General features: G+C 43.4%; 1 pseudogene; it reads right to left on the bottom strand.

Annotated features, from left to right (window-relative positions):
* Positions 1-7,016: 7,016 nt before the first annotated feature.
* Pym1-ps11 (PYM homolog 1, exon junction complex associated factor, pseudogene 11) lies at positions 7,017-7,593 on the bottom strand (annotated as a pseudogene).
* Between the last annotated feature and the right edge of the window lie 610 nt (positions 7,594-8,203).

Raw genomic sequence — 8,203 nt, 5'->3', positions numbered from 1 at the left:
TTTCCGCTTTACATTATCTTTGACTGTTGAGTCGATGATTTCTATGGAATCTTCTGCTCCTGAGATTCTCTCTTCTATCTCTTGTATTCTGTTGGTGATGCTTGTATCTACGGCTCCTTGTCTCTTCCTTTGGTTTTCTATATCCAGGGTTCTTTCTCTGTGTCATTTCTTTATTGCTTCTATTTCCATTTTCTTTTTTTCGGAGCTGGGGACTGAACCCAGGGCCTTGTGCTCACTAAGTGCTCTACCACTGAGCTAAATCCCAACCTCTATTTCCATTTTTAACTCCTTCAATTGTTTGATTGTGTTTTCTTGGAATTCTTTCTGGGATTTTTGTGATTCCTCTCTATAGGCTTCTTCTTGTTTATTTATGTTTTCCTTGAATTCTTTCAGGGATTTTTTGGTTCCTCTCTGTAGGCTTCTACTTGTTTATTTATGTTTTCCTGTGTTTCTCTAAGGGAGTTCTTCATGTCTTTCCTGAAGTCTTCCAGCATCATGATCAAATATGATTTTGAAACTAGATCTTGCTTTTCTGGTGTGTTTGGATATTTTCTGTTTGCTTTGGTGGGAGAATTGGGCTCCGATGATGCCATGTAGTCTTGGTTTCTGTTGTTTGGGTTCCTGCGCTTGCCTCTCGCCATCAGATTATCTCTAGTGTTACTTTGTTCTGGTATTTCTGACAGTGGGTAGACTGTCCTATAAGCCTGTGTGTCAGGGGTGCTGTAGACCTGTTTTCCTGTTTCCTTTCTGCTAGTTATGGGGACAGAGTGTTCTGCTTTCGGGTGTGTAGTTTTTCCTATCTACAGGTCTTCAGCTGTTCCTGTGGGCCTGTGTCTTGAGTTCACCAGGCAGTTCGCTTACAGCAGAAAAGTTGGTCTTACCTGTGGTCCCGAGGCTCAAGTTTGCTCGTGGGGTGTTGCTTATGAATTCTCCGAGGCAGTAGCAACCAGGAAGATCTGCACAGCTCTCTCTGGGCGCCCCTGTGCACCAGGGTCCCAGATGGCGTTAGGTGTTTTCCTCTGGAGTCAGAGATGTGGGCTGAGTGTAGCCTCTTCTGGTTTCCCAGGCGTGTCTGCCTCTCTGAAGGTTTAGGTCTCCCTCCCACGGGATTTGGGTGCAGAGAACTGGTAGATTTATTTTTAAGAAAAATCACCCTCATCCATTGTCCCTAGAGATTTGGGTGCTAATAAAAATCTCTTATCCAATTCAGGGTTGTAAGCAACTCTCCCCAGCAAAATCATTGATGACTTCTAGTGATGCAGAGAAAAATATCTAGCTTTGGAATAGACGTTGCCATACAGTATTCCCAGTGACACATTAGAGACTGCAGGAAAGGGCCCCCACAGAAATTGATCAATTTGGGGAGAGCTAGTTAGCAGGTAGGCCATAGAACTTCTCAGTGACATCATCATTTGACAATCTATTGTGTCTAAGAGATCCCTAGAATCTTCTGTGATGTCACCAGTGTTGTGATGACACCAGTTGGCTTTGTGATATTCCTTCAGTTCCCTTTGGGTTCACAAACAGGCATGTTTCGCCAGCTGCTCAGGCAATTTTGGAAGGAAAGTGGAGATCAAGGAGAGACCACACCAACACAGAAGGAAGCTGACCTCCTGTGTAGTAAAACAGGAAGGATGAAATCATTCTGAGGAAGGCTTGGGGAGTCCTGGGCAGAGTTGGGGAACTTCCTCGAGGTGGTAGGTTTGAGATGTGCCTTCTAAGACTAGGCCTTACAAGCAGGAGCCTTGGAATTTCTCAACGGCAAACCAAGAGTCAGGAGTTCCTGATCATTAATTTGAGAGAAAGCCAGAAATTGGCAAGCCTTCAGTTTCTTTTCTAGAAGTTTTAATTGTGAGTGTCAATGAATGCCAGGAAGAGGCACTGTGAGATTAACAATGTGACCATCCATGGTTGGGAGTTGAAGCACTTCATCCTCTAGATTACTGTAGGTTACATAAGTCTCTGATGACAAGAACAAGGAAGGATGCACCCCTAGTCATGAATTTAGGTCTCAGACACTTTGCACTGGAACACATATGATTAGAGCTTGATTATGCTAAACATTATGAGCTCCAGGATTTATCTGCACCACATCTGCTATGAGATATCAATGTCCCACTTGTTTATGTCTGAGTCAGGTTATACGTTTCAGGGCGAGGGGTCCTATAATAGTGATTGTGGCACATGTATAGCATTAGAGGTTGGAAAGAAGGACATAGCTTAAGAATCCAGCTCAAAGAAAGCTTTTCTGCTCTTTCAGGCATTCACGCAGTCTATACCATTTCCTTTTCCTTAACCTCCTTTTGGGATTCAGAATGGTCTTTTCCTCTTGTGGGGCATGAAATAAGCAAATTCACTTGGGTTTATCTATCTACAGGTTTTGGTAGGAAGGCATCATCCCAAAATGTCATCAGTGACTAAGAAAAGCATCTAAAGGAACTGGAGGAACTCAAATTTGAAATCCAGAAGTGTAAATTCGAGAGAAATGAACTTTATCAAATCCTGGACCTTTATATATATGATAATTGGGACTACAGGTAGTCATTATGCCCAGTAACCTGTTCACTCTCTTGTGCTCTCCCTGCTAACCCAAGATTTCCTCATATCACGAGAGAGTTTCACCTCTCATCCTGGATTTTAAGGAGCCTTGGCAGGCATTGGCTTGCGAGATGAGCTAAGTGCTGTGTGGTTAGGGTCAACCTCCTTTTTAGTTGACCCTGAGCTCCTTGGATTAGCATAGGTTCTGGCAACAGCTGGAAGGACCTGGTCACACTTCTGCATCTAAGTGAGGGAATGAAATGCCTGCATGTCATCACTCATTTACTGTGATTTTGTTCATTATACACTGATTCTATGGCATCTCCATGGAAGTAGTTGGCATTCTAATTGTGTTTGTACATGGGTTGGTATGTATTTATATTAACGTATTTCTGGGGGTTTTGTACAGGATCAGGAAACTGAGACCTTTGATGGGACCTGAGGATTTGTCTGATGGACAGTTTGCAGGTCATGATAGTGTGGAAGCGCACATGGATCAACAGAACTCTTTGTACCTTCTATTTACTTTAGTGGTAGATAGGACTCTCCTGAGGGAAGGAGGGGTTACAAATCCTCTTTCCTGTCAAAGTAGTTATGCCCTCTGGAAATTCATGTAACAATAGGAAACAAGGTTTGAGATTCCCTGCTTTCAAAACAAAAGAAATGTCATCACAACTATCTGTTGGACTCAAGGCTGTGGCACAGAGTGGAAGAAACTTCTTACACAACTAGTCAATGCCTTCATGCTTACCTGGCCAACTCTTGAAAGTCAGCTACTTTCAATTGGTAACCTGGCTCTGTTGTCCTGTGCCCAGGATAATAAGTTTAATCAGCACAAATAGGACCCAGTTCAAAGGAGCAAGTATGTGGTATAAACTGGGTTTAAGTAATCCAGTCAATAGTCTGATTTCAGGTAATCTTTTTTTGCCTGATTTGAACTTAATTTTTTTTGACTTTACTCTTTTTTTAGCTATCAAGTAACCGTTTATTGTGACCTTGAAATGGTGAATGTGGTAACAAATTCTGGACATTTGTTATTCCCAAACAGGCATTTCACAGGCTCCATCCACTCTAGTACAGAGGGTCTTTGCAAAACCATATCTCCACAGCCTTTTAAAGAGACCTTATTTCAAAATAAATGTTGGCTGATTTGCATAGAGATATTTCCTTGAAAGAATTGTTGTTGGAGTCTCACTGTTGTGTTTTTGCTCTGGTGTTTGTGTTTGACACATTCTTCCCTCCCCACTCATTTCTTAAATTGAATTTTTTATTGCATATTTTTTATTTACATTTCACCTAATTCTGAAATCATGCATTCAGACAGTTGTTTGTTCCTTGGGCCATGCCCTAACACAGACTGGATATAGAATTGCCAATAAGTCAATCAGAGCATGAGATGAGAATGATGGCTATGCAGATGATGACCAACTCAATAAGTTATGCCGTGGAGAGGTACAAGGAGCTCATACAAGTGAACAGTTCCTACCAGTGAGTCACTGACAGAGATGAGAACGCAGCACTAGGCAGGGAATGCTTTTGTCCTGTATGACTTTCAACAAAATCAGGGCTCTGGTTCTGTAGTGTCTGACTCTTAACAGGAAAGCCTGACTCCTGGCAAAGGGTCTTGGATTTGTAACTTTTGGAGTCAGTCGTCCTACATGTGAAGAGTGTAGAAGACCCTCTAATTGTTATTTTCCCCATTAACGATCGATCCTCTACATAGAAAAGATTTGCATCATGATGGGAATATCAATCAACTCTGAACTTCTAGGACACTGACAAGTTCTCTGTGATCCATGAGAAACACATGCAAAGATTGTATAGCTATTGGGTCTTCTATCATCCCTTAGAGGGGATTTACTCTCTACTTGCAGATGGTTTTAGCATACTATGGACATATGAGCACCCGTATGGTCCAATTCTTCTATCTTGATGTATATAAACCGTCTTAGTGTCAGGATTTTCAGAAGTACTTTGATTCATGTGGAATGTGGCCTCTGGATTTGACCTCCTCTAATTGGTGCTAACTTGTATACTGTGGCTCTAGCCTGTTGATGTCTGGGGATGAGGGCCCTTGAAGTGTTGATTGTACTTGCAGGAGTGACAGGCAAATAGAAGCTGGCTGGGATTTGACATTTATTGTTTGTGTGGGTGTGTGAGAGTGTGTGTGGGTATGTGTGTGTGTTTATGTGTATATATGTATGCATGTATGTGTGTGTGTTTATGTATGTGTATGTGTGTGTGTTTGTTTGTGTTTGTATGTGTGTCTGTGAGAGAGTGTGTGAGTGTGTGAGTTTGTGTGTGTGGTTTATGTCTCTGTGTAGCTAGCATTCACCTCTGTAACTGACATGATTTGTCTGTGCCTCCCAGTAGATCGCTATAGCAGGCTCCTGTCCTCATGCACTCCTTAGCTTCATCAATGTTATCTATTATTTATCTACTTTTGGTATATATATATATATATATATATATATATATATATACATATATATATATATATATATATATATATATCTCCTATATACCCATGTGGGGTAATCTCTGAATGGTCATTTGTTCAGTGTCTGCTCCAACCTTTTGCCTCCATATCCCCACCTATGAATACATTTGTTCTCCCTTTTAACAAGGAATGAAGCACCCGCATTTCAGTGGTCCTGCATCTTGAGAGGCGAATGCTAGCAGCAAACATTGAACTGGGACTGGGCTTCCCACTGGAGGAAATAGTGAAAGTATTGGAAGAGCTGAAGGGATTTGAGAACAACAATGCCAACCAACCAGAGCTCCAAGGGACTAAACCATTATCCAAGTACTATACATGGACTGACCTTGGCTCCAGCTGCATATGTAACAAAGGGTGGCCTTGTTGGGCACCAATGGAAGGAGAGGCCCTTGGTCCTGCCAAGGCTGGATCCCCCAGTGTAGGTGTATATGGGGGGGACAAATTGGGTGGGGAATACCGTTATAGAAGAAGGGGAGGGGATGGGATAGAGGGCTTATGTCCGGGAAACCAGGAAAGGAAATAACACTTGAAATGTAAATAAGAATATTCAATAAACGAAAAAAATACTGAAAAAATGAACTTGTGACCAATGGTGCTGGGTTAATTCCTCACAAATTGATCAAATCTTGAAGAGGTAGGAGTGCCCAACATTCCCTGCTTCAGTAAAAATAGGGCTATGTATTCAGGCCCTTCTCAGCTTAAGAGATACAGGCTGTCCCTTCACAGATCATGGGAGACAAAAAAAAAAAAAAAAAAAAACAAAAAAACCCAAAAAACGAAAGTTCAGAGCCTATACACTGGAAAATGGAAGCTGGGTGTGGTCGTTGTTTGGCCTTGTCTACCTGGATGGTTAATCCCAAGAGTTCCACTTTTCTGTATTTGAAATATGGAAATGAGCTGGAGAAATGAATCAGCAGTTAAGCACACTGGCTGCTCTTCCAGAGGACCTGGGTTGGATCCCTAGTACCCACATGGTAACTCTCAACACTCCATAACTCTAGTCCCAGGGATCTCATGCCCTCTTCTGATCTTTCACCAGGCACACACTAGTGCATAGATATACATGCAAGCAAAACACCTGTGGACATAAAAACAAACAAACAAACAAACACAAGTGAATAAATAAATCTATGGAAACCAGTATATCTCAACAGAGCATAGGTTTGCTACAAACAATAAATGAACTTTTTTTTTGTCATCTACTTGAATTTATTCTTACTTTCTTAAATAAAAGATGAAAAGGATGAGGAGGAAGAGATGGAGGAAGAGGAGGAGGAAGAGGAGGAGGAGGAAGAAGATAAGGAGAAGAAGGAGGGAGAGGAAGAGGAGGAGGAGGAAGACGAAGATGAGGAGGAGGAAGATGAAGATAAGGAGGAGAAGGAGTAAGAGGAGGAGGAAGAGGAAGAGGAAGATGAGGAGGAGGAGGAAGAGGAGGAGGAAGATGAAGATAAGGAGGAGAAGGAGTAAGAGGAGGAGGAAGAGGAGGAGGAGGAGGAGGAAGAGGAAGATAAGGAGGAGGAAGAAGAGGAAGATAAGGAGGAGGAGGAGGAAGAGGAGGAAGGGGAGGAGGAGGAGGAGGTAGAGGTGGTGGTTGTGGTTCGGGTGGCCAGGGAAGTTATTCATAAACACTGAACAGGAACCAAGACTCCAAAACTTGGGTACTCCTTGTACCCTCAGCCTCAGATCCCTGACAGACTCCCACCCTCCCTTTTCAACAAGACACCCAGGTGAGCAGCAGAGGTACCTGGGGTCAGCACTCAGATTGTGAACAATGGGATGGAAGGGAAAAGTTAAAAAATGAGAGCTGAGAAGGGGAAGGAAAGAAGAGAGATCCTAGGCTCTAGAGGATAGAGTGGGGCCACAGGAGGGGAAAGTGAGCCAGTAAGGAGGTGCCCCTCCAGACTGCTGTGGCCCACATTCCCTGGACCCCAGAGGACCCCATGGTTTGTTCTTCAGTCCACTCCCCTATTCCTGAAGCCTAACAGCCCAACTCCAAGTCCTCCAGCTCCACCTCCAGAACTCTGTGCCATGTCAGCTTCTCCACCTGTTCTCTGCTAAACTTCCCGGCCTGGAGGCGTTACTGCAGCTCCCCTATCTATCAGCTTCTTCCTTAGGTTCTTGATCTTCTTGGCTTTCTCTGTGGTGGCAGCAGAGTGGGGTGCATGGAAGGCAGCTAGAGAGGTGGTCTGGGGGTCTGGGCTGAGTGTCCCAGAGACACCTTATCAAGAGTCCTGCTCAAGGCCTCTGCATCTTTCTCCTGTGGCTGGCTCCTCTTTTCCTTTCAGTTCAGGTTGCGTTTGGCTGCTTTGGAGAGGCCTGCTTCACCACTCTCAGGTCTGGATGGGGTGACCTGTGTGGTGGCCTCAGGGCTCTGCCCTGGGGGAAGTTCTGGTTTACTCTAGAAAAACTTCACATACTTGTTTTCATAGGCTGGGATTCTTGGAGCACGTATCCTTCTTTGACCCTCTGCTGCTTGTGCAATGACCCATCGGGTCTCTGTGTTGAGGCAATGTATTTGCTGCCAGTCTCGTCATAGTTATATAGGGAGTCGCCATCGAACCCAAAAAATGAATATCTAGGGGTAATAAATGGAATTTTCCTGCATTTAAGTTCTTGATAAATGGCAGCATTCTTTCCCTTTTAAAATTGCTTTTTAGGTGACCTGGGTTGGATCTGGAATTGTGTGGGGTGGTTTTGAGTTTGAGAACTCAAGTAGACTATGCCTTTTATATGCATCATTGTTGCTGTCTAGTGGATGAGTTAGGTCCATTTTAAACCTAATGCAGGCACCACAAAGTGAGTTTGGAGAGGATGTACTGAGAACAACTCCCTGGCCTCTGAGTTAAAAATTCTAGCTGTCTTCTAGATAACCCACTGTCTCTACATGGAAACCTTGCTCCGGTTACCTTCCTAATTTCCACCACCTTATGTCACTGACATGATGGATGCCTGAAAAACACTTTTCTTCAGCCAGATCTGCTTCTTCCCAGGTACCCCCTTGTTCTATGTCTAGAAGGTTCATTCATGTTCATCTACTTTCACTAACCCTGTGTATCCTTCAGAACACAGTTGAGTTCTTCCCAGCATATGGGAATAACACCAGACAATGGAGACTCTAGAGTCAGGAGAACATCTAAGAAGCCAGGATACTCAGATTGCACATGA

Source organism: Rattus norvegicus, chromosome 16 (genome assembly GCF_036323735.1).
Source record: "Rattus norvegicus strain BN/NHsdMcwi chromosome 16, GRCr8, whole genome shotgun sequence".
Taxonomy (NCBI): Eukaryota; Metazoa; Chordata; class Mammalia; order Rodentia; family Muridae; genus Rattus; species Rattus norvegicus.
The sequence above is the reverse complement of the archived record's forward strand: the minus strand, read 5'-3'. Positions and strand labels throughout refer to the sequence as shown.